We start from the raw sequence: 10,478 nt of genomic DNA on the forward strand, positions 1-10,478 counted from the left end.
TAAAGTTTAAACTCAATAAGGTAAAATCACAATTTATTTATATTTAGATTTTTTTTTCCAAAATGCGGGATGTTACATTCTATCCAACTTACAAAAATTTTCGCCCTCGAAAATTGATATAAAATGAAGAAAAGATTTATATTCACATCCCCTTTTGAATATTTTAAAGGCTCCAAGAAAATCATATCACATAAACATAGAAGAAAATATACTACGTAATGCTAGAGTTGATAAAATAACTTAACATAAGAAAATTTTTAAAATCCAAAATCAAATAGGCACATATTCGTTCACAGCTTTTAACAAAGCATGATCACTTCCTCTCGTCGCCTCAAAACTCCATAACTCCTTATAACTTCATAGCCTAACCAGATTCACTTTCCGTATGCACAAATCGTGTCCCTAAGAACTAGCGCATATAAGGAATACGAAACATGAGAAGAGAAAGACAAACGGCATGAAAGGTTTATGTGAGAAATTGGAAGAATACTCAACTTCTCAGTTGAACAAGATGGTATTTCGCCAGGATTTGAAGGAAAACGTGAAATCATCAACAAATAAGGATATATAAACAATGAAATGGAGCATAAAGGGAATCAATTCAAGGCTTAGGAAGAAATTTTGAATCGAACAATTTTAATATAAACATCATAGGAAAAATAGTACAAAAATTTTGAACAACTTCAATTTGAAATAGAGGGAATTAGTTTATCTTTTCCAAAAGAATATATATAAATCTAACATTTTTTTTTCAAAGTACTAAACTAAGTATAAACAATATGTTATACTGATTTAATTTCAAATCAAAACAAATCATGCATGGTTTGTAAACTAAAGTTTGGAAGATACTTAAGTACATAGTTATAGAATTATAGTAAAGTTGGCAGAAAATCAGCTTCTATTTAAAGAATGAATTCTGAAATAAAATTTTCTATAAATCAATAGAAGATAAGTGGTATATCACAAATAAACAAGATTAAACTACATAAAGAAGTTTCAGAATTTCTGTAAGAAAGTCTAGGCTGAATTAAAAACAATCCCATTAAAATTTAAGTAAGGGTTGTGGATATAGTCAAATAAGAAAAGTTGTAAATTGAAATTTTTTTCGAAGAGAATCTGAAACAAGTACCCAAGAAGGAAATTTCAAGAAATGGTATGTTACACTAAAATGAATCCAAGTTCAGAGCAAGGAGCATAGAGTTTGTAAGGTGAGAATAAATATTCCAAAAGATTCAAGCAACGACCAGATACATAGTCAAGCAAGGACATGCACGAATGATAATACAAGGTTAGCAAGAAAGAAATCGGAAACTAGAAATTCAAATACAGTTGATAAAGAAAGAAATAACAAGCACGAATAAAGATTATACGTCGAAACGGAACTAATCTCTAGAACTTAGTTTTTAACGTCCCCAAAACCTCGTAATTCGCGTTAACCTATCACTTCTATTTCGCCTGTGATAACCTATTAGTGTTCCCAAATACATAAATCATTAGTATTAAGTTGGCCAAACTTGATACCATGAGGTATGCAATGGTAAACTAATAGCGTTAATCACTAGACAGTCATGCATATAAAACATAAAATCTTGTCATCAGAACAAGTTAGAAAACATGACAGACACTCAGAGTATGCAATGAAGCATAGTCAGTTCACTCCCAAGGCTCTACAGGAAGGACTGCTCTGATACCATATTGTAACATCCATTCCAGCAAAATACCTTGCTTAAGTCACGGTATTTCTACTAAAAAGAACATTACGTAACCTTCTCTAGTATTAACTACTTAATTATTGAGCCTTTGTATCGAGTTTGCATCTTAGTTTTAAGAAAATTCCAGTAAAATTGTTTTTTTTTTTTTATTCATTCAAGACATGTATCAAAGATAAGCATTGCAAATAATAATAACAATCATATAAGTATTATTATTAGTAATTCTTATACATAGGAAGTCATATAAACCCAAATACAATACCTACCCTCTGATAAAATAAAACTTCAAAGGACAAGAGCGAGGGGACTCTATGAAAGCAATTAAACCCATAAAGAAAGCCTACTAATCGATCGCAGCTCCAAATTACGTCTTCAAACCTGTGTCACTGAAAGGGTGGAAAATTTGGGGGTGAGAACCAAACCACATGTTCTCAGTAGAGGTCGAGAATGCCGTGAAAGTAAAGAATAAAGCGTAAATAGTTAATTTCATTCAGAGACATCTTAAAAGAAAATTAACCTCTTTTAAAGGCATTAGTCAATTATTTAGAATCCTAGACCCACATTTTCTTTATAAAACTCGGAAAAGTTTCCTAGACTGTATGAATGAATAATTTGTTCCAAGCATAGGTTCATTAAGTCTATGCTGAACCAGCTTAATCTTTCATACTTTACTAAACCTCAAACACAAACCAATCACGGCCTCAGGCCTAAGCAATTCAATCAACATCCAATTCACCACAATCCAGTCAATCAGTTACAACCACAAGTAATGAGATTCAAACACAATCAAGAGCAATTACATCAAGTATAGCAATTAGCAGTTAAACAGAATTATTCACTTAGGCAAACCAATTACAATATACACACCCAAACAATGTCACATAGATGCATATGATGAATGTCTAGTCCTAGTGCAGGCCATGAGCTCATGTGTCGGTTAGCACCTGCATTCCCGACATTTATCCGGTCACGAGTTCACGATTTCCCGGATACGATTTTCCGTTCAAATAAATGCGCATATAATCATTAGCAGCTCTATTGAGACAGCCTTTGCTTTCTACTCGCAGGAAATATACTCTTGGGAACGGAAAATTACTCTTGGGTTGCCTCAGGGCAACAGATAAATACACAATATCTCTTGGGTTGTATTAAGCAACAAATAAGCAAACAATATCTCTTGGGTTGCCTCAAGCAACAAACAGACATCTCTTGGGTTGCTTCAAGCAACAAACAAACATCTCTTGGGTTGCTTCAAGCAACAGATAATCATACAATAAGTACATTACTCTTTCCTTTTTCTTTCATAATTGCAAATACGCAAGCGGGACAAGACCCACGCCCTTGCCAACAATCTCATATACCAGATAATCTTTTCTTAAAAGAATCATGGAAGTTATTATCATTAAATAAACCTTAAGTATTGATTTTGATTAAGTCCTTATACTTTTATAAAAATTCGGACATAATCTCCTTTAAAAATAGGACTTGGCCACCCTTACGGGTCCCAACCAAACAATCCACCAAACTCTTTTCAACCTTTCCAATATCAATTCAATTCACAAACAAGCAAATTCCAATATTGAAACAGCCATATAACACTAAGGTTCATCTTTAATTTTATGAACTCATAACTCTCACTCAAGCATTCCCAACACCCTATCTTCTTTTCTGTTTTTAATATAGCAAATGAACTCGGAATTGCGCAAACTTTATGTCCAGGCGTTCATCTTGAAATAAGCTTTCTAACAAATCAAAGATCATAATTTTCTGGTTTCTCTAGCCTTAGGAATAAAGGAAAAACCAAGACTGCTCTGCAGTGCGTAAAACCAGAAAAACAGCAGCAGCATGTGACACTCAAAATTCAATATAAAATCCAAGTTAAATCCAATGACTTTGAAAATTAATACAGTTCAACTTCACTCATCCAAGTTTCTTTTCCAATTGGTTTCAGGTCAATATCATTTTTAATGAAGAAGTTGTATAACCTAGAAGCTGACTAATTTTCTGCAGAATTCTGCTTTAAAAGTTAATGAACTTATCTTCTTCCAAGTCCCATAACTTACTCATTAAAACATGGATAGCCCTGAAATTTAAGTCACATATGCTAAACATACTAATTTTCATTTCCAATTGGTTGCATCTCAATATCATTCCAGATTTAAAAATTATAAAACCTCAAAGTTACTGACTTAGAAAACAAAGCTTGACTTTTACTGCATAATACATCTTTCTTTGAAAATCCAAGTCTTTAAAACCACAACTCTAACAATTCTAAATTTTTATGAACTCAAAGTATTAAGACCAAAGTTTCATTTAAAATTGGTTCCATTTCAAAATTCAAAGTGCAGAATTTCTATTAAAGGAATCAAGTTGCTGTTGTGTTAAATGTTCTGCAGAAAAACCAGATTTAACATTCATATTTCAAAAATTTACCATAAATCATAAACTTAGTGAAAGAGTCTCAAATTCAGCAGTCCAGTTCCCTATATTCCCAAGCTCAATCCGGACTTGATTCCACGCAATTACGATAATCACAGAAATAGTTATAGTTTTTCAAAGTTTCCGGCTTCTTTTAAAAATAATGCAGAAAATCACGTTTTACATTTTAACCTTGAAAAATCATAACTAGTTCTATAATTAATTCAAACTTCTCAAAATTGAGTCTCAACAACAACTTTTATCATACTTTACTCAGCCTTTACTCTTATACCATTTCGATTATCGTTGAATAATTGATTCACTTCCAAAGTCACTTTTTAATTTCAAAAATCAGATTTTCAGCAAACTATTTAGTATTCAAAATCCAACCCTTCAATACCCCTCAAAACCAATTTCAAGTTAACCACCTACCAAGCTCATTAGCACTACAATATACCAAATAATAGCTCAACAGCAACAAATCCAACATAACCCATTAAAATTCAGTAATTCTCAACAATAAGTCATCAAACTATTCCTAATCTACATAATCAATCAATATCACCAATCAACAATTCCAAATCACAATCTCAACCATTCCAATCACAATTTCAGCCACAATTCAATATTCACACAACCCATCAATGTCACTATCAATAATTCCGATTTACACTTCACAAGCACAACTTAGCATTCATATCATCAATTAATCACTCAGCAACAATTAAGACTATTTGCAATTTACTCAATAAACCTTGCGGGCATTCTTAAATTGAAATTGTTTTAAACCCCCTACCTCGATGTCGCAATCGCATACTTTAACATAACAACTCTCTTCTCTTTTAGTTTCAAGGCAGCAGCGGTAACTCTCACGCAACCGGAACAGCAACAATATTAGCCTTCGCAGCACTGACCATGGTTGCAGTAAGATAGAGGATTCAAGTTGGATAGGAATCCAAAGCAATTTCAGCTCTAAGAATTCAAGACAAAGCAAGAACTAAAATAGAATTAAAACCAGAACATGGCAACCACAGCAGTGACAAAACAAAACGTGTAAATGGATCAACTCTAAGGAGAAGATAAGACCAGTACCCAGATAGCAAAATCAGAATCAGTACCAGCTTCAACCGTCCCATGGCAGCACCAGCTTCAATACTCGACCTAATTGTAACAGGAAATAGGTGCCAAAAAGGGGCTGAGCAACAAAGATATAGGCAACCATGATTAAAACAAGCACATGGAAGAGAAACAAGGTATAATCAGAGTAAGGGTGAGAGTGTTACGGTTTCAAAAATAGGAAAATTGAAATCAGAACAAGGAGGAAGACACTGGCTGAATTAAGAGTTGGTGGCGGCAGCTTGCTTTCTCTGATTACAAGCTCCATCCACGGCAGCTCCAAAAATCAAAAGGACAGAGATTAGAAGCAGGAAACGCCGTTCTTGTAGCAGCTCCAAATCAACAACAACCGTATTACCCTTCCCGTCAGTCTCACTTCTCCGTTATTCTTCCTCTTCTCCTCTGCCCTAACCAACGTTGACAGTGGTGAGGGGAGCTTCAGCGGCAGCTAGAAGTGCGACAGCCTCCCTCCCTCTTCTATTCGACGGCAACAGCAGCCACGGTGGCAGAGACACCCACCGGCGCTACTCCCCCCTTCCCCTCTTCCCTCTGCATCTCGTGTTCTCTTACTCCCCCTTCCCCTGTTTCTCAGTCTCTCGTCTCCCCCTTTTCTCCCTCGAGCTCCCCCCTGTTCCCTTTCTTTCCTTTCTGTGTTTGTGTTTATTTGTGAAATTAGGGTATCAATTAGGAATTTAGTGAAATTAGGATTTTATAAAGAAATAATGATAGATATGAATAGATATTTTGATAAAATTGAAGAGTAGAGTAATTTTAAAATCAAATATACTCTCTTAAAAATATATAAGAACATTATTTATCAACATATTGCCAAGTTTAATTAATTATTTATAGTGTAAATTATAAAATAAGCATATTAATCACATTTTTATAAAATATAGTTTAAACTCAATACCAATTATTCAAATAAAATGATATAACCTTTTATTATTTTTCTATCACCGAAACTTTAATTTCAATTTACAAAATATCTAATTATAATAAAATTACTTAAACTTTAAGTATTTATAAAAATCCATTTAATCATTCCTAATAAATAAATCTCCTAGAGCTCAAAGTAATAAAATAAACCATAATTTATTCATAATAAAAATTACTTAAATTAAATTATATAATACTTCCATTACTAAATTTTATTTCCAAAGCATATGAAATAACCAATTATAAAAATTACATAAGAATATTAATTAACTTAAATTCCAAATATCAATAAAACTAATTTAATTACTCTTAATTGATTAATTTATAAAATAAGATATCAAATTAATAAAATAAATAGTAACCTTTTCAGAATAAAAGTTACTTGAATTAAATTATACAATCCTTTCTAATTTTTCAATTACTAAAATTATACAAAATATTCCATTATAGAAAATTACTTAAGAATCTTATTTGATTTAAAACGAAATTATCTCTGAATCTATTTAATTATCTCTAATAAAATAATTTCTAAAATTATAAAGTTTAAACTCAATAAGGTAAAATCACAATTTATTTATATTTAGATTTTTTTTTCAAAAATGCGGGATGTTACATTCTATCCAACTTACAAAAATTTTCGCCCTCGAAAATTGATATAAAATGAAAAAAAGATTTATATTCACATCCCCTTTTGAATATTTTAAAGGCTCCAAGAAAATCATATCACATAAACATAGAAGAAAATATACTACGTAATGCTAGAGTTGATAAAATAACTTAACATAAGAAAATTTTTAAAATCCAAAATCAAATAGGCACATATTCGTTCACAGCTTTTAACAAAGCATGATCACTTCCTCTCGTCGCCTCAAAACTCCATAACTCCTTATAACTTCATAGCCTAACCAGATTCACTTTCCGTATGCACAAATCGTGTCCCTAAGAACTAGCGCATATAAGGAATACGAAACATGAGAAGAGAAAGACAAACGGCATGAAAGGTTTATGTGAGAAATTGGAAGAATACTCAAGTTCTCAGTTGAACAAGATGGTATTTCGCCAGGATTTGAAGGGGATGTTACATTCTTCACCTTCGAGAGCGTTAGTGACACTCACCTTTGTCACTAACGTTCCAATTGCCTAAAGTTCCTACGTTAGGACTCACGTTAACTAAGTTAATGTGGCTCTTAACGTAGTAAATGAAGCCGTCTCCCAACGTTAGTGACAAAAGTGAGTGTCATTAACGTTGGTTTTTTGAAATCAACTCCACGTTAACTTTCATGTTAACAATCTTAACGTGAGAATTAACATAGGCAATGCTAATGATCCAATGTTAGTGACAAAAGTGAGTGTCACTAACGTTGGCGTTGTTGCTCCTCTTCCACGTTGGAGTTCATGTTAACTAAGTTAACATGACTCTTAACGTGGGGCATTGCCTGGTTTCCCAACGTTAGTGGTGTTCACTTTTCTCGTTAACGTGGAGTTCCCCTTTTTCTTCTACGTTAACTACCATGTTAACTTAGTTAACGTGGCTATTAACGTGGTAGTTAACATAGAAGAAAAAGGGGAACTCCACGTTAACGAGAAAAGTTAACACCACTAACGTTGGGAAACTAGGCAATGCCCCACGTTATGAGTCACGTTAACTTAGTTAACGTGAACTCCAACGTGGAAGAGGAGCAACAACGCCAACGTTAGTGACACTCACTTTTGTCACTAACGTTGGATCATTTGCATTGCCTATGTTGATTCTCACGTTAAGATTGTTAACGTGAAAGTTAACGTGGAGTTGAATTCAAAGAACCAACGTTAGTGACACTCACTTTTGTCACTAACGTTGGGCGATGGCTTCATTTACTACGTTAAGAGCGACGTTAACTTAGTTAACGTGAGTCCTAACGTAGGAACTTTAGGCAATTAGAACGTTAGTGACAAAGGTGAGTGTCACTAACGCTCTCGAAGGTGAAGAACACCCACGTTAAGAGCCACGTTACCTAAGCTAACGTGAGACTTAACGTAGGGGCAAGAGGCAAGCCAACGTTAATGGAAAAAGTGAGTCCCATTAATGTTTGCGAAAAGGGGCATAACCCAACGTTAATGGGAAAAGTGAGTCCCATTAACGTTAGCAAAGGATTGAATAGGAGACGTTAGTAGTCACGTTAACACTACTAACGTTGGAGTTAACGTGGGTATATAAGGGTGGAACGTTAGTGGAAAAAGTGAATGCCACTAACGTTCTCGCACCAAAAAATGTGACTCAACGTTAATCTCACTAAATGCCCAAGCCTAACTCATATTTCTCTGCAAGCTGGGCCCACTAAAGATGAGAACTGCTTCAACTCAAGGTCCAGAGTCCACATCCAAGACTTGAAGAACTCACTAGAAGATCATGAGGAGTAGTATATATAGGAGTAGTTTTGAACTAGAGAGGAGCTTGGCACTTCTGGGCACTACTCTCTATAGATTTAATTTTTCTACACTTTAGCATGGATTCTTCTTTTCTGCTATTTTTCATTTCTAGAGCTATGAACAACTAAACCCCTTTCATTGGGTTAGGGAGCTCTGTTGTAATTTGATGGATCAATTATAGTTTTCATTCTTCTTCGTCTTTCTTTTCTCTTGATCTTACTAGAAAGCTTTCAATCTTAATTCAATTGGTTAGTTGTCTTGGAAAAGAAACTCTCCATAATTGGATCTCCTTTGAGCCTTGGAAAAGGAATGAGGAGATCATGCTAGAAATGCTTTCTCATGTTGGACCAAATTGGGGTTTGGATGGATATTGTGACATGTAATCCTACCAACACTTTGATTTGGGAATACATGTGGTATAATCAGTGACCACAATTCATCTCTTCCCATGAGCAATTAAATCAAGGAATTGGGCAATTGTTCAAGCTTAGAGAGATTGGATTGCCAAGGAATTGGGATCCAATCACTTAAGATTTCCAAGGAGATCAATGAATGCATTAATTGAGGATGAGATGAGAATGAACTTGATCCGGAGAATGCAACATCTCCTGAACCCAATGATTTCCCCATATCTTATCTTACCAATTCTCTTTACTTTCTGCCATTTAATTTCATGCTTATTACCCCAACTCTCCATTTAAGATTCTGCACCTTAATTCCTGCTATTTACTTTCCAGTCATTTAATTTTCTGCAAATTCCAAATCCAATTTCTGCTCAGCTCAACTAGCACTTTCTTCTAACTAAAATTGCTTGACCAATCAATCCCTGTGGGATTCGACCTCACTCTAATGTGAGTTTTACTTGACAACAATTCGGTATACTTGCCGAAGGGAAATTTGTTGAGAGACAAGTTTTCACGCATCAAGTTTATGGCGCCGTTGCTGGGGATTGATTTTGAATCAACAATGATTAAGTTTGAAGATCACTAGATTGAGCATATTTTTTTCTTTTTGTTTAGTTTATTCAGTCAATTTTTGTTAGTTGTTTTGATTTCTTCCTCACCCCTGCACCCCCTTAGTTTTGTTTCATTCTTCATTTCTTTGTTTATTATAATTCTGCTCACTAACCCACTAACTGTTTGATAATTTACGTCACTCAAACTAACAATTACTCTAATAAAACTAGTTTCAGCATTTTATCTCCTGATTTGTAATCTGTTGTATGACAGGGAGAAGAGAAGGAGCTTCAACATCCTTTGATCAGAACCTGAAAGAACCCTTTGGAGACGACGAATGGAAACAAGAGGAAAAAGGATTATTGGTGCTGAGGAAGCAGAGGAAGAGTATTTTGAACCCAACATGGAAGAGAATTTGGAGAACAACCATGAAGAGGAGGCTCATAATCAAGGCCATGCCAACAGTGCTGGGCAAGAAAGGAGGGTCTTAGGATCCTATATCAATCCTAATCCTGGAAACTGTGGGAGCAGCATTCAGAAACCCACCATACATGCCAATAATTTCGAGCTAAAACCCCAGCTCATCACTTTGGTGCAAAATAATTGATCATTCGGAGGAGGTGCTCAAGAAGACCCTAACCAACACTTGACCACCTTCTTGAGGATTTGTGACACGGTGAAGTCCAATGAAGTCCATCCTGATGTCTATAGTTTGCTCTTATTCCCCTTTTCACTCAGGGACAAGGCATCCAAGTGGCTTGAATCCTTTCCAAAGGAGAGCTTGACTAATTGGGAAGAGGTAGTGAACAAGTTTTTGGCAAGGTTTTACCCCCCTCAAATGATCAATAGGCTGAGAACTGAAGTGCAGACGTTCAGACAGCAAGATGGGGAGACACTTTATGAAGCTTGGGAAAGGTTCAAGGATCTA

This window comes from Arachis stenosperma, chromosome 9, assembly GCF_014773155.1.
Source record: "Arachis stenosperma cultivar V10309 chromosome 9, arast.V10309.gnm1.PFL2, whole genome shotgun sequence".
Classification (NCBI taxonomy): domain Eukaryota; kingdom Viridiplantae; phylum Streptophyta; class Magnoliopsida; order Fabales; family Fabaceae; genus Arachis; species Arachis stenosperma.